The 26,890-nt window shown below is 46.0% G+C and overlaps 1 protein-coding gene across 40 annotated transcripts in view; it reads left to right on the top strand.

Annotated features, from left to right (window-relative positions):
• The window catches only part of ZNF618 (zinc finger protein 618), a 203,978-nt gene that overhangs the window by 73,249 nt on the left and 103,839 nt on the right, over positions 1-26,890 (top strand). For 15 of the 40 annotated variants that reach the window (XM_069575349.1, XM_069575343.1, XM_069575335.1 and 12 more), the window contains one exon: positions 19,345-19,396. The exons of the other annotated variants lie outside the window; for them this stretch is intronic. The gene's annotated coding sequence lies outside the window, so the exon portion shown is untranslated. The remainder of the gene's footprint in view (positions 1-19,344; positions 19,397-26,890) is intronic. 40 annotated transcript variants of the gene reach the window in all.

The raw sequence follows: 26,890 nt of genomic DNA, 5'->3' as shown, positions 1-26,890 counted from the left end.
TCGATGTGCTCCCCCAAAGTGGGATTGTTGGAATGGGAATGCAGTCTCCCAAGGGCACTTTGAAGGTCATCATACGCCGGGCCCATGGGTGAAGCATGGTTCTCTAGGCACAGGGTGTAGATAATGATACAAGCTGGATTAAGTTAATTCCTGAGCAGTGTGTGATGCACGCAGATGAGAGTCAGGGAGCCCTTGGCTCCGAGGATGCTCTTGGCCTTGGGCTGAGTGTGGAGAGACTGGGGCCACTGGGGTATCCTATTTGTAGAGTCCTTTATGCTTCATAAGCTCATTTGCTACGGCACCTCTGTTAAAGAGCCGTGGCAGGATGAACAGAAGAATGGGGCTCAGAACGGTTGAGCCAGAGTCAGCATCCCTTACCAGCTCAAGCCCTCCCCAAGTGCAGGTGTGAGTGGCCTCAGACCCAGGACATGGTTTTATGAATGGCCATGAGGCCGGGTGGCTGGTCAGGGCTGAGGGGACATGCGTGCAGGTGGCTTGGCTGGAGCCCCTGTGGCTGCTCTGGGGCTGTCACCAATGTGCCCTGCCTGGTGGGAAGCTGCTTTGGGGCCCAGACCCTGGGGAGGAGAGCTTGGTGGCCAGTGCCCCTGTGGAAGCAGGTGGACTCCTCCCAGCCTCCACCATGGCCAACTGGGCAGGATCACGAGGGCGCTTCTTTTTAGGGGCTCATGTGGGAGCCGCCAGTCCCCAGGAGGTGATACAGCTAGTGGCCTCTGGCTGGCTTCCCGCAAGGCTGTGTTGGGATGAAGGTTGTTCACAGGCAAAGAAGCACCGCCTGCTGTCTGCCTGGCTCTGGAAACAGCCAGTGCTGTGCCCGGGACATGTCTCCATGTGGCTTCACCCCAGAAAAGGAGCACGGCCCCAGGACTGGGGTTGGAAACCTTGAATTTCAATCTCCCAGTTCTTGGCTGCCTCCCCTTTGGACAGAGAATTCTTTCTGGGCTTCTGTGTTCCTTCTGAACGAAGAGGGAGTGTTGGGGCCTCTTGAAGCCCCCCTTACCTCCTCGCATCTCCTCCTACCCTAGTCAGTCTTGAGTGGTTTCATCCATAATTACTACTGCTCAGTTCTCTAGATCAGTGGTCCCCAACCTCTTCCGCACCAGGGTCAAGGTGAGAGGTTGGTTTTAGGAGGATTCAAGCGCATTACATGTGTTATGGACTTTATTTCTGTTATATTACATCAGTTCCACCTTAGATCATCAGCCATTAGATCCTGGAGGTTGGGAACCCCTGCTCTAGACCGCTAGCTCTTTGAGCATGGGGTGAAGTCGTATTCCCCTCTGTCCCTAGGACCTGGCACATATAAGCTGCTCCACAAATGTTTGCTGAGTGGATCACATACACGTGACTTCTGGCCCTGGGTACTCCATCACTTGGGGGCTCAGCTGCTGGAGCAGAAGCAGATGGGGCCTGTTTTGCCTAATATTCCAGGGAAGGAGGTGGTTGACTTGAAACCACAGGCTGGGATTCTTTCTCCAACTCCAGGGCAAGCCTCACTTGCAGAACCCAACACATGGAGCACTCATAGGAAAGGTAGTTCAAGTAGGTGGTCAGGGACCAGGCTCTGTAGGCAGACAGACCTGGATTCAAATGCCAGCTCTGCCAGACCAGCTGTTACCTTGAACAGCCCTCTTCCAGAATCTGAGCCTGTACCTCAGCTCGAAAACAGGAATAGAAAAACCTGCCTCATGATGGTGGTGTGCCGATTAAATCAAATAAGTGACATGCCTACTATGGAGACAATAGAAAAAGATAGCTTGTTGTTGTTTTGAGTAGTAAATATTTGTTGAAATATAGAATGAGGATCCTCTGGAACCTTTTGGAATCTGGCTACTCCTTGATTTTCTTTGGCTTGCTGTGTGTAAAATGCAAGAACTGGGGAATTTTTCTGCCTTGAGCAGCATAGAAAGATGGGTATTAGTGCAGACTTTGGAGTTGGGAAGGTGTCTTGGACCTGTGACCAAAACTTCTCTCTGAACCTCATCTGTGTGCTGGGAATAATAGCACCTATGTCATTGGGTTGTTCTAAAGGATCAGTTGAGATACTATGTGTACAGAATGCTTAGAGCCTAGCAGATTGGTAAGTATTATATTAATTTTTGTCATTGTTTTATTTTATTTTCTGAAGAGCTTGCCTGGTGGCTCAGACAGTAAAGAATCTGCCTGCAATGCAGGAGACCTGGGTTTGATCCCTGGGATGGGAAGATCCCTTGGAGAAGGAAATGGCAACCCACTCCAGTATTCTTGCCTGGAAAACCCCATGGACAGAGGAGCCTGGTGGGCTACAGTCCATAGGGTCACAAAGAGTTGGACATGACTGAGTGACTATCACTTTCTTTCCTTCTTTTTCTACTTTATTTTCTGAAGATGCTTAGAAATACTTCCAATATTATTTTAAAAAGACCTCCTGTTTTTATTTAGTATTTTCTTATCCTGTTTTGCTATTTAATCCTTCTGGCATTTATTTTTATGTATTTTTCCAGGTGTCCCACTCTTATCTATTTCTAAATTTTATTTATTTGTTTTTGCCACATCTGATTTTATTTAATAAAACTTGACAGAGTTGAGACCCCGTTCTCCAGGGTCAGTCCACTCCCTCTCCAGAGGTACCAGGAGTCTACAATTTGGTGTTTATAATTCCCAGACATGTTTATAATAATGCTGTATAAGGATGAAACTACAACTATCCCAAGGGATCTTGCAACTTACATTTTTCTTTTTAAAAACTTACTTTGTCATAATTTCAGGCTTATAGAAAAGTTTACAACTAGTGCAAAGAATTTCTGTATCATTTTCACTCCAGTTCCCCCAAAATTAACATTCTTATGTTTGCTTTCCTGCCCCCTCACTCTGCCCACCCCCCGACAGCTCTCTGTTTAATCCTTTTTCTAAACCATTTGAGTCACAGTTGTAGGCCTGATATCCCTTTACCCTTAAATACTTCAGGATGTATTTCTTAAAATCAAGGATATTTGCTTATAATATCACAGTTCAGTGATCAAAATCAGGAAATTAACACTGGTGGAATACTATTAACAAGTCTACAAACTTTATTCCTGTTTAACCATCTGTTTCAATCAAGTCCTCTGTAGCAGTGGTCCCCAACCTTCTTGGAACCAGGGACTGGTTTTGTGGAAGAGAATTTTTCCACAGATTGGAGCGGGTGGCGACTGGTTTCAGGATGATTCTCATTGAGCAGGAAGCCTAGATCTCATGCATATGCAGTTCAGAGCAGTGTACCAGCCCCTGTGAAAATCTAATGCTGCCCCTGATCTGACAGGAGGCGGTAATACAAGCATTGGGGAGCAACTGTAACTACAGATGAAACTTTCCTGGCTTACTCACTGCTCACCTCCTGCTCTGCAGCTGGGTTTCTAACGCAGTACTGGTCCTTGGCCCAGGGGTTGGGGACCCCTGCCTGCTCTGTAGGAAGAGAAAACCTCAGGTCACAAGCTGAATTTTCCATTGTCCAGTCTCTTTCGTCTTTTTACATCTAGATTACTTCCTCAGTTTTCCTGTTGTCTTTCCTGGCCTTGATTATTTTTTATTGTTGTCATTTTGTAGACTATCCCTCCATTTGGGTATGTCTGATATTTCCTTGTTCTGAGATTCAGGCCAAGCAATTTCTGCAGGAATACCTGGACGTGAAGGTATAACCTTCTCAGTACTGGTATCAGAAAGCATCCTTATTGTTAGTGAATAGTCTGTCCTTCTCCCACTGATCTGAAATGACACGTTCACAACTGTCTAAATTCTTACATGTACATAATCTGCCTCTGGACTTGTTATTCTCATAAAGTGATCAGTTTATCTAATTCTGTGCAATTTTTCCCCCAGCTGTTTTATAATAATTGTTCTTATTCAGTCACTCAGTCATGTCCAACTCTTTGTGACCCCATGGACTGCAGCACGCCAGGCTTCCCTGCCCTTCACCATCTCCCAGAGTTTGCTCAGACTCATGTCCATTGAGTCGATGATTCCATCCAGTCTTCTCATCCTCTGTCGTCCCCTTCTCCTCCTGCGCTCAGTCTTTCCCAGCATCAGGGTCTTTTCCAGTGAGTTGCTCTTTGCATCAAGTGGCCAAACTATTCTAGCTTCAGCTTTTGCATCAGTCCTTCCAGTGAGTATTCAGGGTTTATTTCCTTTAGGATTGACTGGTTTGATCTCTTTGCGTCCAGAGGACTCTCAAGAGTCTTCTCCAACACTACAATTCAAAAGTATCCATTCTTTGCTGCTAAGCCTTCTTTATGGTCCAACACTCACATCCATACACGACTGTTGGGAAAACCCATAGCTTTGTCTATACGGACCTTTGCCGGCAAAGTGATGTCTCTGCTTTTTAATATGCTGTCTAGGTTTGTCATAGCTTTTCTTCCAAGGAGCAGGCATCTTTTAATTTCATGGCTGCAGTCACTGTCCGCAGTGATTTTGGAGCCTAAGAAGATAAAGCCTGTTACTATACGATGCCTTCAAACTGTACCAGGTTTGTTTTTTGGTGTTTTATAACTTAAGTTAATCCTGGGAAGGGGATTCTTCCTCCCATTACATTTTCTAATTGATTATTGTTGATGCTGGAAAACCACTGACATGTGAATATTTTTCCTGGATCTGGCTGGTTTGCCGAATTCTCTTTTATTCTAATCTTTTTCAGTTGGTTCTCTTGGAATACTTTTTGTAAATGTAGACAGTTGTATCTGCAAATCATAGCGGATTTGTCTCTTCCTTTACACTTCTATTTTCTTTTCTCCAGGCTTTTCACATTGGTTGAGAAGTCCAGAATAGTTTTGAATAATATGGTAGTGATATTGGGCATTTTTGGTTATTTCTGACTTTAAGTGAAGTAGCTCTGGAGTTCTATTAAGTGTTGGAGGGAGGTTTTGGAGAGAGACCCTTGATGTGGAGGTTTTAAAAAATTCCTAGTGAATTATGTTGATCTTTAAAAAAAAAAAAAAGGCAACAAATGAAACTCAAAATCCAGAAGACGTAGGTCGATGCTTATTTTTAGAGTTGTATTACTTTTCTAATTTAGTGCCATGTCTTATTTGCTAAGGCTTCCCTGGTGGCTCAGTGGGTAAAGAATCTACCTGCCAGTGCAGGAGACACAGATTTAATCCCTTATCTGGAATATCCCCTGGAGAAGAAACTGGTTACCCATTCCAGTATTCTTGCCTGGAAATCTTCGTGGACAGAGGAGCCTGGTGGGTTACAGTCTGTGGGGTCAAAAAGAGTCAGACGTGACTTACAGACTGAACAGCAGCAATTTCAGTTCAGTTCAGTTCCGTCGCTCAGTCATGTCCGACTCTGTGACCCCATGAATCACAGCATGCCAGGCCTCCCTGTCCATCACCAACTCCCGGAGTTCACTCAGACTCACATCCATCAAGTCAGTGATGCCATCCAGCCATCTCATCCTCGGTCGCCCCCTTCTCCTCCTGCCCACAATCCCTCCCAGCATCAGAGTCTTTTCCAATGAGTCAACTCTTTGCATCAGGTGGCCAAAGTACTGGAGTTTCAGCTTTAGCATCATTCCTTCCAAGGAAATCCCAGGGCTGATCTCCTTCAGAATGGACTGGTTGTATCTCCTTGCAGTCCAAGGGACCCTCAAGAGTCTTCTCCAACACCACAGTTCAAAAGCATCAATTCTTCAGCTCTCAGCCTTCTTCACAGTCCAACTCTCACATCCATACGTGACCACAGGAAAAACCATAGCCTTGACTAGACGGACCTTAGTCAGCAAAGCAACAGCAACTTGCTAACAATTATGTAGGATTTATCTTCACAACCCAGATAATCATGATGGTGTGATTACTCACCTAGAGCCAGACATCCTGGAGTGTGAAGTCAAATGGGCCTTAGGAAGCATCACTACGAACAAAGCTAGTGGAGGTGATGGAATTCCAGTTGAGCTATTTCAAATCCTGAAAGATGATGCTGTGAAAGTGCTGCACTCAATATGCCAGCAAATTTGGAAAACAGCAATGGCCACATAACTCAAAAAGGTCAGTTTTCATTCCAATTCCAAAGAAAGGCAATGCCAAAGAATGCTCAAACTACTGCACAATTGCACTCATCTCACACGCTGCTGCTGCTGCTGCTGCGAAGTCGCTTCAGTTGTGTTCAACTCTATGCAACTCCGTATATGGCAGCCCACCAGGCTCCCCCGTCCCTGGGATTCTCTAGGCAAGAATACTCGAATGGGTTGCCATTTCCTTCTCCAGTGCATGAAAGTGAAAAGTCAAAGTGAAGTTGTTCAGTCGTGTCTGACTCTTAGTGACCTCATGGACTGCAGCCTACCAGGCTCCTCTGTCCATGGGATTTTCCAGGCAAGAGTACTGGAGTGGGGTGCCATTGCCTTCTCCTCATCTCACACACTAATAATGCTTAAAATTCTCCAAGCCAGGCTTTAGCAAAACGTGAACCGTGAACTTCCAGATGTTTACGCTGGTTTTAGAGAAGGCAGAGGAACCAGAGATCAAATTGCCAACATCCGATGGATCATTGAAAAAGCAAGAGAGTTCCAGAAAAACATCTGTTTCTGCCTTATTGACTAGGCCAAAGCCTTTGACTGTGTGGATCACAATAAACTCTGGACAATTTTGAAAGAGATGGGAATACCAGACCACCTGACCTGCCTCTTGAGAAACCTGTATGCAGGTCAGGAAGAAACAGTTAGAACTGGACATGGCTATGTTCGATACAGGATACAGGATGCTTGAGGCTGGTGCACGGGGATGATCCAGAGAGATGATATGGGGTGGGAGGTGGGAGGGGGGGTTCATGATTGGGAACTCATGTACACGCGTGGCGGATTCATGTCAATGTATGGCAAAACCAATACAGTATTGTAAAGTAAAGTAAAAATTAAAAAAAAAAAAAAAAGAACTGGACATGGAACAACAGACTGGTTCCAAATAGGAAAAGGAGTGCGTCAAGGCTGTATATTGTCACCCTGCTTATTTAACTTCTATGCAGAGTACATCAAGAGAAGTGCTGGGCTGGAAGAAGCACAAGCTGGAATCAAGATTGCTTGGAGAAATATCAATAACCTCAAATATGCAGATGACTGCACCCTTATGGCAGAAAGTGAAGAAGAACTAAAAAGCCTCATGATGAAAGAGGAGAGTGAGAACGTTGGCTTAAAGCTCAACATTCAGAAAACGAAGATCATGACTTCCGGTCCCATCACTTCATGGCAAATAGATGGGGAAACAATGGAAACAGTGAGAGACTTTATTTTGGGGGGGCTCCAAAATTCCTGCAGATGGTGATTGCAGCCATGAAATTAAAAGACGCTTACTCCTTGGAAGGAAAGTTATGACCAACCTAGACAGCATATTCAAAAGCAGAGACATTACTTTGCCAACAAAGGTCTGTCTAGTCAAGGCTATGGTTTTTCCTGTGGTCATGTATGGATGTGAGAGTTGGACTGTGAAGAAAGCTGAGCACTGAAGAATTGATGCTTTTGAAGTGTGGTGTTGGAGAAGACTCTTGAGAGTCCCTTGGACTGCAAGGAGATCCAACCAGTCCATCCTAAAGGAGATCAGTCCTGGGTGTACACTGGAAGGACTGATGCTGAAGCTGAAACTCCAATACTTTGGCCACCTGATCCTAAGAGGTGACTCATTGGAAAAGACCCTGATGCTGGGAAAGATTGAGGGCAGAAGGAGAAGGGGACGACCTAGAATGAGATGGCTGGATGGCATCATTGACTTGATGGACATGGGTTTGGGTGGACTCTGGGAGTTGGTGATGGACAGGGAGGCCTGGCGTGCTGCAGTTCATGGGGTCGCAAAGAGTCAGACATGACTGAATGACTGAACTGAGCTGATGTAGGATTTTGGGGTCTGAATTTATATAAGAATTATCTAAAATTTTATCTTTTAAATGATCGTTGCCCAGTTTTAATTGGAGAAGTATTTTGACTTTATAGGAAGAACTGGGATGTTACTCTCCCCCCAACAGTTTAGAAAATACAAATATAATCTGTTTATTGAGGGTTTGGTAGAATTTGCCAATAAAATTATTTGAACATTCCCAATGATTTTACAGTTCAAATTTCTTCATCTAATTCTTGGTCTATTCAAGTTTTCTATTTAGAAACCAATCTGTTTTGTATGCATTTAAGATATATGTTAATAAAAAGTCTTTCTTCCTCTTTCTGTCTTTCTATCCATCCTTTTGGTTCTGAGTTACTGCCTCCTTCTCATTTCTTAGTATTTTAAATTTATCTTTTTATTTTCTTGGCCAGACATATTGAGGGAGCAGGCAGGGTTAGCTATTTTATTCATAATTTCAAAGGACTTGCCCTTGCTTTTGTTGTCAAGTGTTTGTTTTTCTGTTTCTTTAACTTCTGGTTATTTTTCTTCAATTTTGACTTTCGGTGTATTTCCATTTTTCGTTTATTCACTGATTTTTTGAGTGACAGTTCAGAAGTATCCCATGGGTTTTACTGTATAGTACTCTCATTGTTCATTTTTAAACAGGCTTCAGTTTATTTTAATTTCTCCTTAAAAAATATTCCTCTAAATAACCTTTGGATTACATTTCCAAGTGGTTAAATTTTTTGTGGCTCTCTCTTTGTTTAATTTTTAGTTTTATTGCTTCGTGGTCAGAGAATATGGCCTGTGTAATTTCTGACTTACGAAAAAAATTATTGAGGTTTTCTTTGTAGCCCATCACATGATCAGTCTGTAATTGTTCCATGGATTTTTGAAAAGATGTGTATTGTTTTATAAACACATACAAAATATATTAAACTGTTTGTGTTTTTCAAGTCCTTTATTGGCCACCCCAGTTTTTTATTTTTTCATTTTATCTTTTATTTATTTATTTTTTACCCTTGTGTTTTAAATCCTCATAATCTGTCCATTTCTGGGAAGTATGTCACTGTCTCTTATTGTAACTAATGGTTTTACATTTCTCCTTGTATTTTCACCAGTTTTGCTCTGTGTATGTAGTGAATATAGTAATAGTTTTTTAGTGGTTAAATTTAGTATCAATTGAAAAATAATTTTTGCCCTTTGTGATTCTTATTTTTTACCTTGAAGTCTGTTGCCATTTCTGCATTTTATTGACACATGCCTGGTGTCATTTTGTCAATTCCTTGTTCTTTTTTAAAAAATTTGTTTTAAAGTAATTGAAGACTTCATGAAGAGTTGCAGCAAGAATGCTCATGGTCTGCATGTAGCCTTCACCCAGCTTTCCTCATTGATACCATCTCATGTCATCATAATCCTTTCTATTTTGGCCTTTCTGGGTCTTTTTGTTTTAGCTTCTGTCGTGCCCTACATCCCCCCATCTGTGATACACTGTTTTTTTAATCGGGGGATTTATGTGTAGATGCAGAGTGTGTTTATAGCTCAGTTATGCCCAACTCCTTCGACATTCTTTATACTATAGCCTGCCGGGCTCCTCAGTCCATGGGATTCTCCAGGCCAGAATACTGAAGTGGGTAGCCATTCCCTTCTTTGGGGGATCTTGCCGACCCAGGGATCAAACTGGCCTTCTGCGTTGCAGGCAGATTCTTGGCCATCTGAGCCATCCATATTTATTGTGTTTGCTTGTTTTAAGTTTCAGCTTCCTTCAGCTACCTTAATTTGTTGGTTTTCCATGGTGTTTTTCTCCTGCTTATTGTTGGATTGCCAAAGTTATCTTTAGTTTCAGGTTTTCTTACTTCCATAAGCCCTTGCTGCTTGAATGCCACCCCCCACCTCCATGCTGACTCATTTGGAAGTCATAATCTTATTTCTCATTTGTTTCAGTTAGGCTAAGATTTTTAGCAAACATATTTAAACTTGGGCAAGAATAAATTATTATCTCTACCCTCAAAGATTCCCCGCCTACACACAAATATTTGACCTTTAAATGTACCATGCTTTCCTTATCCTCTCTCTGTAATCGGTTCTTGGTTAATATGATATGGAATTTTATTGCCAGCTTAAAAAAATTCTGCATTGTGGTTTTGGAAATTATGTAAGAGCTGCCTTGAGCTTCACAGCTACATTTTCAGCCACTTTTTTGTAGGCTTAAACTCTATTTTGTTGAGTTTCTTTCTCTTCTTTCTAAAATTTTGTTTGATATCTTCTTTCTTATACTTAATTTCCTTTATGTTTTTCAGAAGAGGTGCTGGGATGGCTGCAGAATCTTTGTATATCTGAGAAGTCAGATATATATATATTTTTTTCCCTCCACTTGAGTGATGAGTTGGTTTGCAGTTGAGTTCTAGGTTTAAAGCCCTTTTGCTTAGAGCTTTGTCACCCTTGCCCTCTTTATCTTTTGCCCTTGAGAAGTCTGATGCTAGACTGAGTCCTGTTTCTCTGTAGGTGTTTTTTTGTTTTTTTTTTTTCCCCCACTATGGAAGCATTTAAGGATTTTTCTTTGTTCTTGGAGTTAGGAAATTTCATCAGGGTGTGTCTTGAGAGGCTTGTTTCATTCCTCATCCTCAGCACTTGGCTTTTGTGCTCCAAAAACTCCAGCCTTTATTTCTGTCTTGTTCTTCACTCTGGAGAAATGAGTGCATATTGGGCCTGTAGTGAATCTCTAGGGTAGAGAGACAGTGAAGCCCTGTTAATTAGATGACTTGGGAAGCATGCAGCCGGACAGCTGGTCAACCCTCTACATACCACCCATTTCTCATCTGTAGAAGGCAGCGAGAACAGCTCTTGTCAGTAGGGTGGGTGGGAGATAAAACAGAACACAGACAAACACTTGGGAGCGCCTGCACAGAGGAAGTTGTCAGTGGTGGGAGCTGCTGTCTCTATAATCCCCTGAAGGCAGCAGAGATGGAGGAACAAATGGGCTTTTGAACTGGAGTTTGAAGAATGGACAAGATGGGAACCTTCTCTGAGGCTCAGTCTCTCTCCTCAAGATGATGGAGCTTGATAAGTTTATCAGTTCAGTTCAGTTCAGTCACTAAGTCATGTCCGACTCTTTGTGACCCCATGAATAGCAGCACGCCAGGCCTCTCTGTCCATCACCATCTCCCAGAGTTCACTCAGACTCACGTCCATCGAGTCAGTGATGCCATCCAGCCATCTCATCCTGGGTCGTCCCCTTCTCCTCCTGCCCCCAATCCCTCCCAGCATCAGAGTCTTTTCCAGTGAGTCAGCTCTTCGCATGAAGTGGCCAAAATACTGGAGCTTCAGCTTGAGCATCATTCCTTCCAAAGAAATCCCAGGGGTTGATCTCCTTCAGAATGGACTGGTTGGATCTCCTTGCAGTCCAAGGGACTCTCAAGAGTCTTCTCCAACACCACAGTTCAAAAGATCAATTCTTTGGCGTTCAGCCTTCTTCACAGTCCAACTCTCACATCCATACATGACCACAGGAAAAACCATAGCCTTGACTAGACGGACCTTAGTCAGCAAAGTAATGTCTCTGCTTTTGAATATACTATCTAGGTTGGTCATAACTTTTCTTCCAAGGAGTAAGCGTCTTTTAATTTCATGGTAAGTTTATAGGTAATCATTATTATTATTTTTTTTTTTATTTCACACAGAGGGATATGACTGGAATCATTTTGGAATCTTCAGTCTCTTCTTTCTCCTCTCTCCTTTCTCTCTTGTTCTTTCCTTTTATCGATTTTATTGGCTTGGCCAAAAAGTTTATTCCGTTTTTTCCTATAAGACTATAGAATTGTATAGAACTGAATGAACTTTTGGGCCAACCCAGTATCTGGTCTTTGTGGCTGCATGCATGCTAAGTCACTTCTGTCGTGTCCAATTCTTTGTGACCCTGTGGACTATAGCCCACCAGGCTCCTCTGTCTAGGGATTCTCCAGGCAAGAATACTGGAGTGGGTTGCCACGCCCTCCTCCAGGGGATTTTCCTGACCCAGGGATCAAACCCGTGTCTCTTACGTCTCCTGCATTGGCAAGCAGGTTCTTTACCACTAGCGCCAGCTGGATCCAGGGGTTCAAAGAACCCTTAATTTGCTGAAGAGAAAGGACTTCAGACTTGCCTGCCGGCGCCTGTGGTAGTGGACTGAAGGGAAGGTTGGGCGTCTTTGCGCATCCTTGTCTGACATGCCCTCTAGTGTCTCCTCTTTATCTGTCCCCACTCTCCTGGGCTACTAACTGCCCAGCACGTCCCCAGGGCTTGCATACAGTAAGTGCCCTGGAAAAGCTTATGGAGCATACGGTGAATCAGTGCTCCATTTTTCCTGCTTGGAGACATGACTGCTTCTCACTTCACTGGGCAGGTGCCCTTGCTTTTGCTGTTTTATAAAAGATTTTATTTGTGATCGAATGACAGACAGTTCTTTCAGAAAACGAGAAGAACTGGTTTGGACCATTGTGAAACTCCGTTTTAATAGCAAGAAGACAGGGCTCTGGCAGCTTCAAAAAGGGCAATCAAGAAATTCTTGTTTGGGCAACAGAAGGAACTATTTAGAGTGGTTACATGGGTTCAGAGTCGCTCCAAACTCCATATAATTCCAACTTCTAATGGCTTTTTTGGCCTCTGAGGTAATTGGTGAAAGTTAATTTACAGGAGTGTTCTAGGTTGGTTTCACCAAATTGCCTACCGTCCCAGGCATATCTGGAAACATCACAGGAGAAATTCGGCTGGGAAGGAGACATGGGTAGGGTATGATTTCCAACGTGTTTTCTCTGCTCTTGGCATGGTTCACAAAGCAAATATTTTTGAGTGTCTCTTCTGCCTGGCGGTGATGAGACAGGAGAGGGAAGGAAAATGGGACTGAATTAGTGCAGTAGAGTGCGGTCAGTGTGAACCCTGCACCCGACTGACTCAGGAGAGCTGGAGGGGTGAGGGCAGTGTTGGATACGGAGGGGCTCGCCGTGGATGAGAGAGGGAAGGGCGTTCTGGACAGTGGTCACTGCACGAACAGCATCCCAAGCGAGTCAGTGAGAGGTAAAGCGTGTCTGCACGGTGCAGCCTTGCGTGCAGTAAGGCCAGGATCCCCTGTGTTCCATCTAAGGGGAGCCGTTGCCACTTAGCTGTACCTGCCTGTGGCCACGTCAGAACACAGGCCCAAGGTGGCCAGAGCTTCAGGTTTTCTTTTTTTTTTTTTTTTAAGAGAAGCTCTAGATCTAGAATTTTATGTAACATTTCCTAAATTTCTAATTATGGCAACTCATTGAAAAATTTTTAAATAATGTAAACCGCACCACCCCCCACCCCCCGCCCCGCCACGCCCAAACCCATTCCAGGCCACCAGCTAGTGAAACCTGTTGTGGGAGATTGAGAGAAACAAGGATGAAGAGAGACCCAGCCTGCCATGACCTGTGTCCTGTCCATTGCCAATGTCAGGAAAGAGAGCTTGGCCTTGAATTTTGAAATGGAGGCCAGCTGACTCTGGAGAAACCTGACCTTCCCCAACCTTATTTACTTTGACTCAGGGAATGGGAGTCAGAAGTTTTGGGCTTTTAGGTTTTCTCTTTATTACTACCCGCCCCCCTTTTTTTCCTTTGCTAAAACTGCACGGGGAATGTGACGGTGACAGGTGGAGCTGGTTTGCCTCTTAGGACTTCTAAGCTCCCCTTGCCACACGCTCCCACCCTGCACAGTTCTGGCCCCATGGGAATTTCTCCCCTTCCTACCCTTTCATTCTGTTTTGTGGGATAATGGAGAGAGGGCCGGTTAAATACACTCTTGAGCCTCAACTAGCCACAGTTAGCCACATATGCTCATTTTTACCCTGAAGTAGATGGATAAACATTTTGTTTAAAATTCTTGTTCTTAAATTCATAACACAGAGGTGTCCAGTCGAAATATAATGTAAGCCACATATGTAATTTAAATTTTCTAGTATCCACAACAGAGGGGAAAATGACAGTTGAAATTAATGTTAGTAACATAATTTATTTAGCCCTGTACCTCCAAACTGTTATCGCTTCAACATGTAACCAATATAAAAATTGTTTTATGCTACTATATCATTATATACTATATTATTATATTTTTAATTTCTTACAAAGTCCTTGAAATCTCTGTTTTCCACGGATAGCCCATCTCACTTTGGATTCATTACAGTGTTTCAAATGTGAAGTCACATGTGGCTAGGGGCCATCACGTTGGACAAGGGTGGCTGTTACAGGTGCACGTGAGAAGGTGACATTCCACAGACACAAAGGAGTATACAGACCAAGGACTTCCCTGGCGGTCCAGTGGTTAAGACTTCTTGCAATGCAGCGGGTGCAGGTTCGATCCCTGGTCTGGAGGGCTAAGATCCCACATGCCTTCTGACCAAAAAACCGAAACATAATACAGAAGCAGTATTGTAACAGATTCAATAAAGATTTTAAAAATGGCCCCCCAAAAGTCTTTAAAAAAATATACAAGCCAGCTGTGAACTATCTTCCCTGGTGATCCACTGGTCAAGAATCTGCCTGCCAATGCAGGGGACATGGGTTTGGTCCCTGGTCTGGGAAGATTTCAAATGCCTTGGGGCAGCTAAGCCTGTGGGCCACAACTACTGAAGCCCAAGCTTTAGAGCCCAAGAACCACAACTAGAGAAAGCCCGCATGCAGCATCGAAGACCCAGCACAGCTGTAAATAAATAAAGAATATTTTTAACAAAAGGGCACGTGTAATGATGCTTTTCCCCTGCTTGGGCTGCTCTCCCTTCCCCTCAGGATGGAATTCTCTGGGCTCTGTCCTCCCTTCAGCTCCGTCTGCCAGTCTCCCTCCCTCTGTCTTACCAGACGGGCCTTCTCCTCTTCTTCAACATGCCAGGCGCCTTCCAGCCTCTGCGCCCTCATACGGGCTGTTCCCGGTACCTGAATTGTGCCTCCCCCATTTCCACCTCCTCCTTGGCCTTGCTGCATCTAACCAGTTTCCAGGTTAAATGTCCATTTTTAGGGAGGTCTTCCTTGATCCTCCTGCCCTAAACTCCAGGCTAGATTATGTTTCCCTGTTTAATACTATCAGGAGGGGAGGAGAGAAGTCTTCTTTCTTTTCGGCACCCAGCACAATCATAATTACCCAGTTATCAGTGAGATAATCATTGAACATGCCTCTGCCCCATTGGGCCATGTGCCCCAAGAATGCAAGGACCATGAGTGCATTGTTTGCTTGTTTTATGCACAGCAGCTCCTGTGGCGGCTGCAGGAAATAGATTATTAGAAGATATGAATGATGCAAGGCTGAGATTCAGTCTTGTAGAGGAACCAGGGGCCACAGACCCCAGAGGGCACAGACCCACAGCAGTGAGGCGGTGGGCGGGGTGGGGGGCTGTCCACCCTGTGGTCAGTGCTGATCTGCTTTCTCACCGGCAGAACCCACCACTCCCTGTCCCCCTCTTGACTGGCTTTCAGTTGCCTGTAAATTATATTTTTGGTGGCTGTTAATAAAAATATAGGGCTGGGGAAAAAAAAAAGACTTCTCCTAATAGAATTTTATTAAATGGCACTAGTTTAAAAATGTCTTGTAAAAAGTTAATTAATTTGGGATTTGGGGATGAAAGGCGTGATATAAATGTCAGTTATTATTATTACAATTTCAGCCTCACGCTTATGCTCTTGATCCAGCCCCTGATCTGGAGTTTCTCCTACACCCAGGGACTGGCAGCTCTGCTGAAATGCCAGAGGCAAATTTGAGCTTTGGGGCTCCATCAGGGACAGAGGGACTTAGCCAAGTGAGGTCGTCCTGCCTTTTCATAGAGGATAATGCCAGGCCTTGAGAGCTGGCGCCACCAAGTCAGGGCCGGGCGCTCTTCAGAGCGGAGTGGTCTTGGTGCTCCAGGGAGCTCCGGGCCTCCGAAGCATCCAGGAGCATCAGGGTCACGTGCTCAGCCCGAGCCTGGTCATAGAATCCTGTTGAGCTGTCAGACCTCTGAGAGATTAGAGCCCACTCTCACTTTATATAGAAGGGGAAACTGAGTTTGAAGAGGGTTGGAGGCTTACCTAACCCGTGGTCACACAGCAGGTTAATTAAATTTGTAGAGAAAAAGGCAGTGAAAGCAATTAGTGAAGTGGGGAAAACCTTCCAAAAAAGAAAAAGAATTCAGGCAATTCGTCGGTGATGGGGCTAGAAACTGTTTGCCAAGGAAACAAGGAGTCCTGGGACTTCCTGTGAGTTCAGAGAGACAGACAGCCTTTCGCTCTTTCAAGACACACACCCTCCCCCATCATTCCCCTGACTGCAGACATAGTACCTAGAGGGAAGAGCTCCAGACCTGACCCCGTGTGTAATTACTTCCGCGAGGTGGGGGGCAAGCTGGGATGTTAATCACCATCACAGACCCTTACATTTCTCTACTGATTGTGGGCCAAGCAGTGAGGATCTGCGTGCTTCCGTCTCCTGTTCTCTGCAGCAGGGTGGGAAAACGCCCCTTGCAGGGGTGTGATGGGGAGCAGGTGGGTGGCAGAGTGTGTGTAAGTGGCAGCTTGCAAGCTGGGAGCCTCATGCTCTTAGACTCGCTTGTGCTTACAGAGCTGAAGGGGAGACACGGGTGGCTGGTTGGTTATCCAAGGCAGCCTTCCCAGATGTGTGTCCCTGAGACAGGATTCCCAGCCAGGCTGGTCTGTCTCATTTCCAGTGATGGACTTCACCCGATTCTTCCCTGCAGCCCATTCATTCTGTTTTGCTTGGCTCTGAAAGGGCCTGCCTTCTCCTGTCTGTGATTCTCTAATCCTTGTTCTGTTTTCAGGATTAATCTCTTCTCTCCCAAGTGAACCCACTGTTTGTACACCCCACCCTTCACTCAGACTGTGTCGGTTGAGTGTCTGATTAAGAGGAGGGGCTCAGAGAAGGTTTGTAGAATGAAGGAGAGAAGCAAGCTTATGCCCATCTGGGTCTCTTGACAGTCCATCCTGGGGCTTTTTAGTGAATCCTTATCCATCAGTGGGTTGGGATCTTCCAGGGTATTTGGAAATCCAGTAGAGCTGGATTTGAACCTGGGCTTATTCATGTAAACAAGATACTTAAATCTTAGTAGTTCTCTTTCCTCATCCGGACAGTTGAGTTGTGGAATACCTACCCTGCAGCATTACTGTAAGGATTAAAAGAGGTGATGTGTGTAAAGTACTTAGTACATGCACAGTGAGCACCCTGGTCCCAGGGATTACCCTACACTCATGGTGCATATGTCGGAGTTGGACCATAAGAAAGGCTGAGCGCCGAAGAATTGATGCTTTCAGATTGTGGTGCTGGAGAAGACTCCTGAAAGTCCCTTGGACAGCAGGGAGATCAAACCAGTCAGTCGTAAAGAAAATCAACCCTGAATAGTCACTGGAAAGACTTGATGCTGAAGCTGAAGCGCCAGTACTTTGGCCACCCGATGAGAAGAGCTGATTCACTGGGAAAGACCCTGATGCTGGGAAGGCTTGAGGGTAAGAGGAGAAGGAGGTGACAGAGGCTGAGATGGTTGGATGGCATCACGAGCTCAATAGACATGAGTTTGAGCTAAATCCAGGAGATGGTGGAGGACAGGGAAGCCTGGTGTGCTGTAGGTAGTCCATGGGGTCAGAAAGAGTTGGGCACAACTTACTGATTGAACAATACCACCACGACACTGATCCAATTTCCGGGAGACAGCCTCCTGGCCCTCCTCCATAGCAAGTTCCTTAGGTGTCCGTTAAGTCCCACACAAAACTAGACATACAGACTTCTAGAACCTTCCAATTCCTATGGCCACATGCTTCCTCTGATTATTAAGTGATTGTTCAATGGAACTGAACTGAAGAGTTTTGGCCTCTGTTAGAAAGCTCAGGGTCACATTCCTGGTTTGGGACCAGGCCTGCCACGTCTCTCTGACTGCTCTCTGCAGCTGGAACCAGCCCTGATGTGGGCGCTTTTGAGCAGGTACAAGGTCTCCTAGCCTTTCATCAAGTGAAAAGAGCCAGCAGTTGTCTTCACTCAAACTTTTACTCCTCCTCCTGCCCCATCCCCCTCCAAAAAAAAAGAGAAAAAAGAAAAACCCGCACAGCTGCCTCAGACATTTAAAAGGCCTTAAAACTGGAACCCTGGAGCAACGTGGGGGGGAAAGGGTGAGTCCAGGGTATCCCCTTGGCCAGCATCTTGTTGCCCTTGGCGAAGAGCATCCAATTAGCTGTTTGTCTTTCCATTGGTCGTTGGCAGAGCCAGGCAGGTTGCGTGGAAGGAGGTGCTGTGGCTCTCTCCAGGCAGAGCAGTCTTCCTCGCCTCTCATCTTTATTGGATTTCAATGAATCTGTCTGCCCTGGGTCATATGTGCAGTGCAGCCCCATAAACGGTGCGGTGGAATTTCTGCTCCCTTTGTATGGAGAGCCTCAAGCGCACTCTAGCTCCATTGTCAACCCGAATGTGGAAAATGCATAAAATTCAGCGGAACTCACTTCTCTCAGGCATCCCTGAGGTTTAGAATATGACCGTTCTTGTCTTGTAGGCACAAGCTAGTCAGGAGGTGGGGCGGGGGAGGAAGGCAGATGGTGGAGTGGCAAGCAGTCTTTGCCTGCAGACCCAAAGCCTCACACTTTTCTGTGGAATGTTTCAGGGCTCTAAAGAGGTTTGCTCCCTGGACCTCACAGCTTTGCAGTCGTCAGACTCAGAGGAGGATCTGAGAATGTATGCGGCCTTGGGAATTGGAGAGTTCTGGAAGGAATCTAAGCCCTCTCCATGTTCGATCACCTGCTGGTTCGATCCCTGGGTTGGGAAGAGCCCCTGGAGAAGGAACTGGCAACCCACTCCAGTATTGCCTGGGAAATCCTCTGGACAGAGGAGCATTGTGGGCTACAATCCATGGGGTCGCAAAAGAGTCAGACACGACTTAGCGACTAAGCAACAATGACAAGAAGCCCTCTCCTCTGAACGTGAAGCTGAGATGTTTACAGACAAAAACTCACTTGATTAAAAGGACATGTGTCATTTCAGCAGCTCTGGTTGATGCTTAAGTAGGTTGATCCACCTACTTTTGAGTGCCTGCTCTGTGCCAGGCATTGTGCTGGGAGCCAGCTGTGCTGAGGTGAGCAGATGGGAACCCCTGGCAGTGTGGCAATGCCAGGTGTAACGATTCGGAAGGCAGTGGCCTCTGTGGATGAGGTGTGTATACAGGCTCAGATACGTGTGGTGGCGTTATTGCTACACTTACTGGCTTGGGTTGGAAAGTGTGCTGGAGATAGGAGTGGTTTTTGGTGTGTGTGCTCAGCCTTCCCTGGTGGCTCACATGTTAAAGAATCTGCCTGCAATGCAGGGGACCCAGGTTTGATCCCTGGGTCGGGAAGATCCCCTGGAGAAGGAAATGGGAAATGGTAACTCACTCCAGTATTCTTGGCTGGAGAATCCCATGGACAGAGGAGCCTAGTGGCCTACAGCCCATGGGGTCTTCTGTCCCTGGGGTCGAACAGAGTTGGACACGACTGAGCAGCTAACACTTTCACTTTCTTTTCAGTGATGTGCAACTGTAGCATACCAGGCTCCTCTCTGTCCATGGAATTTTCCAGGTAAGAATACCTGCGTGGGTTGCCATTTTCTACTCTAGGGGATCTTTCTGACCCAGGGATCGAACCCACATTTCCTGTTTATCCTGCAGTGGCAGGTGGATTCTTTACCACTGCACCACCTGAGAAGCCCATGGAGTGGTTTGTACAGTCCCTCAAAAGCATTTGGTTCTTCCTCCGGGTTGATTCCTCTGCATCCTCACCACAAGGTCATCCAACTTGAATGCCTCTGTTGTCAGGGTGCTCACTATCTCTCAGCTGTCCTCTTTGCCTGGAGGAGAATGTTCCTCTTCATCCTGAGCTCAGAGCTGCCTACCTCTGACTTCTGTTCCCAGGGCCACAAAAATGATGTGCTCTCTCTGCATGGGACCACCCTCCCATAGTGGAGGCAGGTCCCTGGCCCCACACAGCCCTACTCCATCAGCTGCCGCCACGCCGGCTTCCACTGGGGAAAGCACTGCCCGCCAGTGTGTAAGTGTGTCACTGCCAATAATAGTGCAAAGGCTCCAAATCCAAGCCTTTCTAGGATCGTTTCCTGATTAATTAGGTCAGCGTCTCCAAAATCAATTTCCAGTGAAGTCGCGCCGCCCGGTAGCGCCGTTCCCTGCCCAGCCGGGCGAGTGAGTTGGCGCGGGAGGCAATTCCCCGGTCTCTGGTGCAGTTCAGGCCTCATCTCTACCTGGGAAGAAAGTCACATTGCACGTCTCTTCTGTGATTATCCTGACTTTTTATTTTATCTGCCCTCCCTCCTCAAATCTTCCATTAAACCCCCGTAGATCCTGCTTCAAACAGGCAATTAGACTAACAACGTAATTATATCCCTCAATGCTAATTGTAACTGGTTTAGGGGAAAAACAAAGAGAGAGAGGCTTCAAAATCTCTGGGAACTGAAAGCGGCTGTTATCATTTCCAGGTATTTCTTGTCCCTGTGTGTTTCTTTGGGAGCCTGGCTACTGGCCGGCGGGAGTCTGCGTCCAGTAGCTCTGGCTTTGGTCCCCAGCACCCTTAGGACGACTCTGGCCTGTCCCCTCTCCCCTCCGCACATGCTCGTGGCATCAGCTTCGTGTCCTCCTGTACTTTGCTGTGTCTCTCTGCTCCTCTGGCTCTCATCCTTTGACTCTATATCTCAACCCTTTTTATACTTTCAGAGCCACTGAGAAAAGGATGAACAAGCAAGGAGGTGGATGTTTTGGGGAAAATGACATTTCTTCTTGCCAACACTCCATCATCCCCAATATCTATAGGCTGCTGGTTTGTGTGATCTCGCTTGGGGAGGCTGGACAGAGCCAGACCTGGTTCAGGGTTTGAGTCTGTCATGTGACAAGGATGCTGTAGAGAGATCTCCTGCCACCCTGCCCATTTATCCTCAGCATTTTCCAGGTCTCTTCTCCTGGCCAGGAACTCTATGTGCTCAGAGGTGAATAAGCGTTGGGGGCCACCCATGGCCTGGGGGAGAAGGCAGGCTGGTAGGTAGTGAAGCAGTGGGGCCATTGAGAAGAATGTACATCAGAGGGGATCCAGCCCTGCCTAGGGTGGCTTGGGGCAGGGATGGGAGGTGGAGGAGGGCAGGGTGGGGATGTTGAGAGGTTTCTAGATGGAGGTGATATCTAGGATGAGACTTGAAGGACGAGAAGGAGAGTTAGCCAGGCAGTGAGTGTGGGGAGCAGAGGCAGGAAGCCTGGTGTGTCTGGAACATTAGGTGTAAGGGTTGTGGTAACGGGAGACGTAGAGGAGCTTGGTGTTTGCCTTGCAGTAGAACGGCAGCCTGTGAAGGGTTTAAATGGGAATGGTCGTATTTAGATCTTACAAAGACCATGCGGGCTGTCGGTGGAGGCTGTTGGACTGGAGGGCCATGAATGGAGGCTGGAGGCCAGTTAGAGGCTTTTGAAGAAAGTCTGGTGATTTTTTTTGAGTTTTGACTGCCCAGGTATCTGCCTGCCTTGATGTTGATCCACTAGCTGTGTTGTGTGACTTTGAGATGGTCACTTCACTTCTCTGAACCTTCCTCTCCTTGCGAGATTAAAATGAGGCTAGTCATACTTACCTTTCCATGTTGTAGGGGGTGTGTATGAGAAATAAAGTCTGTAAAGTTTCTGGCTCTGTGCTTGACGTAGAATAAACATCAGAGTGGTACTTTTGAAAAGGGAGGGTGTGGTCCTCCCACGTGGCCTGGGATATTTTTCCAAAATTCAGGTACACCACCCCCCCCCCATCAACTTGCATTTCCAGAGGAGGGAAACTCAGGCAATTACACGGTGATGGACTTTTTGAGAACCCCTGCAGAACGTGATAGCTCCTCAGTTATCACAACTTTTACCATTTCTGGAGTTGAGTCCCAAACCTTGGCCTCTTGCCTCGAAACAGATTCCTGGTTCTCTGCCATTTTCCTTTTCTCAGAAACAGGGTCTCCCAGTTTGACGATGGAACGTGCTGATGATGTTTTCCTTAGGGTAGATGTCATGCACAGTGCCGCTTTGAAGCCTGGAGTGGAGACTTTGTCGTCTTTCAGATATCAATGAGCTTGGAACCCCGCTTTCCATAAATGTGTGCAAGCTTTCATGACATCCAGTTTGGGCTGTGAAATCCCAGGTATTTCAGCCCTCGGTTTGCCATCAGTTATGCGGATAGGGTGTTTTCATTAAAATTTCCATTAACTGCTTTTTTTCTCATTTTTTAAAGCCAGTGAGCAATTTATAGATTCATTAACTTTTTACTACACTTGTGAAGTCGGGAAGAGGGGAAAAGAGGAAATGAAATATTTGGTAGTCCTTAAATATGGAGGATGGAAAAGCTGGATGTTTAGAGCTGGTCTGTGGGAGTATTAGGAAGGCCTGAGATTTTCCAGAAGGATTCAGAACTGGAGCAAGGAACACCATCCCTTTCACTCTCTTCTTCTTATCCCCTCCCCCTAGAGCAGATCCATCCTTTTGTTTGTAACGTTGACTATTTTTTTCTCCAGATGGCTGTCCTTTCTCTGATGATGCACCTCTCCCCCAGCAAGCCCACCACTTCTGGGCAAACTGTGCGGCTCTAAACATTATTTCCTTATTTTATTTTGTTTGCTTGCTTTGGGCCATACCCTGTAGCATGCCAAGCTTCCCGGACCAGGGATTGAACATGCAGCCTCTGTCGTGTCAGTGCAGAGTATTAACCACTGGACCACCAGGGAAGTCCCCTTATTTCTTTGTGTTGTGTTTCAGTCTGATTATTTATAATGCTCTTATTTCATTTTATTTGGTGGGTGAGTTAGTTACGGCACTGTAGTTGAGTATATGGGCTTTGGGGCTAGGCAAGCTTGGGTACAGATTTGTTTACTAGCTGTGTGATTCAGGGCAGGTAACTTTACCTTTCTGAGCCTCACTTTATCTGTTAGTATACAATCACAGTAGTATTAGGTCTTCTGGGAAGCTCCAGGGACGTGGCAACAGTATTCTTCACTGTACACAAGTGGCGAGGATAAAATAAGATGGTTTACTAAAGAACCCAGCTTCACGTTCCAGACTGTGCCATGCACTGGACGACTCAGCTGTGAACGTTCTCACTTGGACCCAGTTCCCTACCACCTCCCCGGACCTCAGTTTCCTCAGTTCTGAAGTGAATGAATGATCTCCAGATAATGAAGATGTTGGATGATTGCTCACATATTTAATGAGCCTTTTAGAGTCATTGGCACAGCGTAGTATCTCAATCCACACTAGCATTCATATAGTTTTTGTGGCTGCAATTACATACAGCATAAAAACCTCACTCTCAGGGTCTACTGTATTAAAAAGGGAATAGGCTAAGCATTACCTCCCCCAGAGCCTCTTAGGGAAAAGGTCAGTGCTTAAAGATGTTCCCAGGTCATCTTGTCTCAACGCTGGGTGGAGTTTGGCTGCTCTGAGTGCTTCCCAGTGGATGGATGTGTACCTGGGCTCAGCCACCGTGTCTAGTGGCTGCATCCTGAGAGGACACAAGGTAGATTCAGGTCTTCGGAGATTCACGGATCTTTAATCTGGAGAAGGGTAGCATCCCAGGAAATTCCCTTGTCCAGATACCTGCCTTTATAGATATGCAGGCTGGGTCTTTTAAAGTTTGGTCAGAGTTTTTCCTCAAAAGTAATAGTGATAGAAAGCTAAGTAGGAAGGAGAGGAAAATAGTTGTCTAATTTTTTAGTCATCTAGGGCTGGTGCTTTTTGGCATATTGTATATGTGCCTGCAGTGTTTATATAAAATTGTATCCATACTTTTGACTCTGTTCTTGATATTTCACTGTAGTACATATGCGTTTTTCATGTAGGTCTCCACCATTCATAAGCATGCATTCTAATGGCTTTGTAAGAAGGTATTTATTTACATTGTTGTACACATAGGTCATGGGCTTCCCAGGTGGTGCTAGCGGTAAAGAGCCCGCCTGCCAATGCGGGAGACATAAGAGACGCGGGTTTAGTCCTTGAGTTGGGAAGATCCCCTGGAGGAGGGCATGGCAACCTACTCCAGTATTCTTGTCTGGAGAATCCCATGGACAGAGGAGCCTGGCAGGCTATAGTCCATGGGGTCACAAAGAGCTGGACACGACTGAAGCAACCTTGCAAGCACGCATATAAGGGTCACAATGATGTGCTCTGTTTTTGTACACTTAAAACTTTATTTATAATAGTGTCCGCTGTTATAAATAACACAGTGGACATCTTTGTGCATGAAACCTTTTCTTTCTCTCCTACAATATTGATAGGATTTGTTCCCCAACGTGGTTAAAGAATGTAAGAGTTGGTAAGCTGGTTGTGACAGTGAACCAAGTTAAAATTCGAGAAAGGCGACAGTGGATGTGACAGCTGAGGGCACACAGCTGCTTTGGAGAGTCTTTGGAAGAATCCCATTTGGGCAGGTTGACATGGCAGAATGCTTCCTTCTCATCCTCCATCTTAGCTGAGGTTGGAAGCCAATGATTTGTTTTATTTGCCCAAAGACTTTGGATCTAGTGGCTGGAACACTGATTTTTTTTTTTTTAACATGCCTAGCCTAAAACGTGTATGCCCATGACTGCAGTGTCCCGCACGGGGCTTTGCAGAGCACTGTGCCTGATAAAGCTAACACCTGTGAAAGGTAGTTGCAGATGGCACTAAAATGCATGTGACCTCACTCATTTTGCTCCCACTCTGGGCCCTTATTTTCCATCTGTATAACAGACTCCTGGCCCTAAAGAGTGTGCACGGATGAGAAAGTATTTTGTGCACCAAAAGTGTTCCCCACTGAAGTCCATCAGGGAAGGAGATTCAAGCTTAATTTTGAATAAAGTGTTCGTGGTTGCCTGGTACCGGGGAGGTCGCTGCTTTGAGTAGACTTCTGAGAATCATACAATGTCTTCCGATGCCTCCTCTTAGCTGTTAAGGCATTTGCGCTTCGGTCGTTTTCCAGTTTTAATTAAATGTAGGCATTTTCCGTATTCTACTGCTTTGGCTGTCAAGTTTGCTGACTATAGATATTGTGATGGGTTGACTTTTTGAAATGAGCTTATGGATGGAGAAATAATGGTGGTACCAATGAAGACAGGGGTAACCGTTACTTACATAGCACTTAGTCTGTGCCAGGCACTGTTCTAAGTGCCTTACATTTATTAACTTTTATCACTTAATGATTTCATTTAATCAGTTCATTTCATGAAAGAGAAGCAAGACAGGGGATCTTGGAAAGGAAGACTGGAGCCAGGAGACAGAAGGAGCTCAGTATTTGTGCTGGAAGAAGACTTGGGTTTGAAATTCTGCCCTGCCAGTGACTAGTAACTTTGGGCAAAGTTCCTTAACCTCCACTCCCTCCCTTCTGAAGGGGAAATTGTGGCTCCTACCTTGTAAAGAATTAAATGAAGTAATGGATGTAAAAATCCCATCGATCACTAAACAGGTATGAATCACTGATAGAAAATGTTATTCCTGTCTCACCCCAGACTCAGGATTTGGGGAAGCTAGGTCATTTTCTCCTTCAAGGATACCGTGTAGACGCTTTCATCTGTTGGGCTGTGTGGTAGGCTCTGGGGAATCCAGAGGCATGGCCTCTGTCTGGGGAAGATGTATGGTCCAGCTAGAAAGACAGGTCATAAAAAGATGACTGAGTGTACCAGCTGGTTGATCAATACTATTTGAATGGCTCAGGCAATAAGAGAACAGGGGAGCGAGGTCAGCCTAGGAAATGGAGCCTTCGGTGAAAGGGAAGGGTCGTCTCTTTCTTTGCAGAATGTAGTGTGAAGCTATGCCTTCAGTAATAGCTGGGACAAAGAGGGACACAGTTGAGTGCGTGCCCCAGGGGACAGGAACGCACCTGTCTCCTATGATACGGTTTAGAAACCACCACCATGCCATTGCAGTGTGGATCTGGAGTGGCCTTTGAAGATGGACTGTTCTGGGGTCTTCACAGCCCCACCCAGCTGGCATCAGACTTGATACCTCAGAGCCCCTACTCCTGATCCTTGGAACACAGTGTTCTAGATCTGGTCAGGAGATGCTTCTAGAGTGTCCACTGGGTGCTTGGGTCTTCCAAGTAATGTTAAGGACAGCTGGCTTTTCAGGTGGCACTCGTGGTAAAGAACCTGCCTGCCAATGCAGGAGACGGAAGAAATGTGGGTTTGAAACCTAGATTGGGAAGATCCCCTGGAGGAGGGCATGACAACCCCTACTCCAGTACTCTTTCCTGGAGAATCCCATGGACAGAGGAGCCTGACGGGCTGCAGTCCCTAGGGTTGCAGAGAGTCAGACACAACTGAAATGGCTAAGCACACGTGCTCACAGACTTCCACATTATGCGTTTCCTGTCAGTAGTAGATTCCTCAGCAATGGCCAGAAGCAAAAATATGTGGAAGGCCATTCAAGCACCCCCGTGTTGGGGCGCTAGAACTGGAGGGCCAGGCTTCCATTTCTCAGACCGCCAGGAGCCTTCCAGCCCTGAGCTGTGACTGCTGGATATTGTGGAAGACAGTGCAGGTCAAGGGACGATAGTCGTTGCCTGTGAGGAAGTTACAGTCTAAACAGGGCAGCGGGACCCAGGTGGGCCCTGGGGTAGGCTGTGAGGACCCTGCTGTCGAGGAGTTGCAGCCCTCCAAGAGCTTTCCCATCTGAATTGATCAGCTGTTGGTTTGCCCTCAGCTGCATCCCTTTTGGTCCTCTGTGTGCTGTGAATTTCAAGAAGCCATGTTTCTCAGATATTCTTGCTGTCTGGCCTTTGAATGGTTTAGCCGGAAGGATGCACAGCAGGAATGTTGGGAGATGGAAAGAAGGGAGAAGCCAGGGTGTTTCTCCCCACTCATTCCCTGCCTCTCGTGGTGTTTTCCGTGTAGTTCAGTGCCTCCCTCTGAACCACTCCCATTGAGCGGTGCCTACTGAATCGTCCCAACTCTGGTTAACACGTGTTCCTGTCTCTCTCCAAGCCTAGAGGGGGAAGCAGCTGCTCCTCACATGCTAATCCTCAGCTGCTTTTCTGCCCCCGTGTGTCTTCTCTGCCCAGAGTTGAAGTCGTTTGTGTGCTTGG

The sequence above is a fragment of the Ovis canadensis genome, chromosome 2 (genome assembly GCF_042477335.2).
Source record: "Ovis canadensis isolate MfBH-ARS-UI-01 breed Bighorn chromosome 2, ARS-UI_OviCan_v2, whole genome shotgun sequence".
In the NCBI taxonomy this organism is placed as follows: Eukaryota; Metazoa; Chordata; class Mammalia; order Artiodactyla; family Bovidae; genus Ovis; species Ovis canadensis.
Note: the sequence above shows the minus strand (reverse complement) of the source record. Positions and strands in the feature narration are given on the sequence as shown.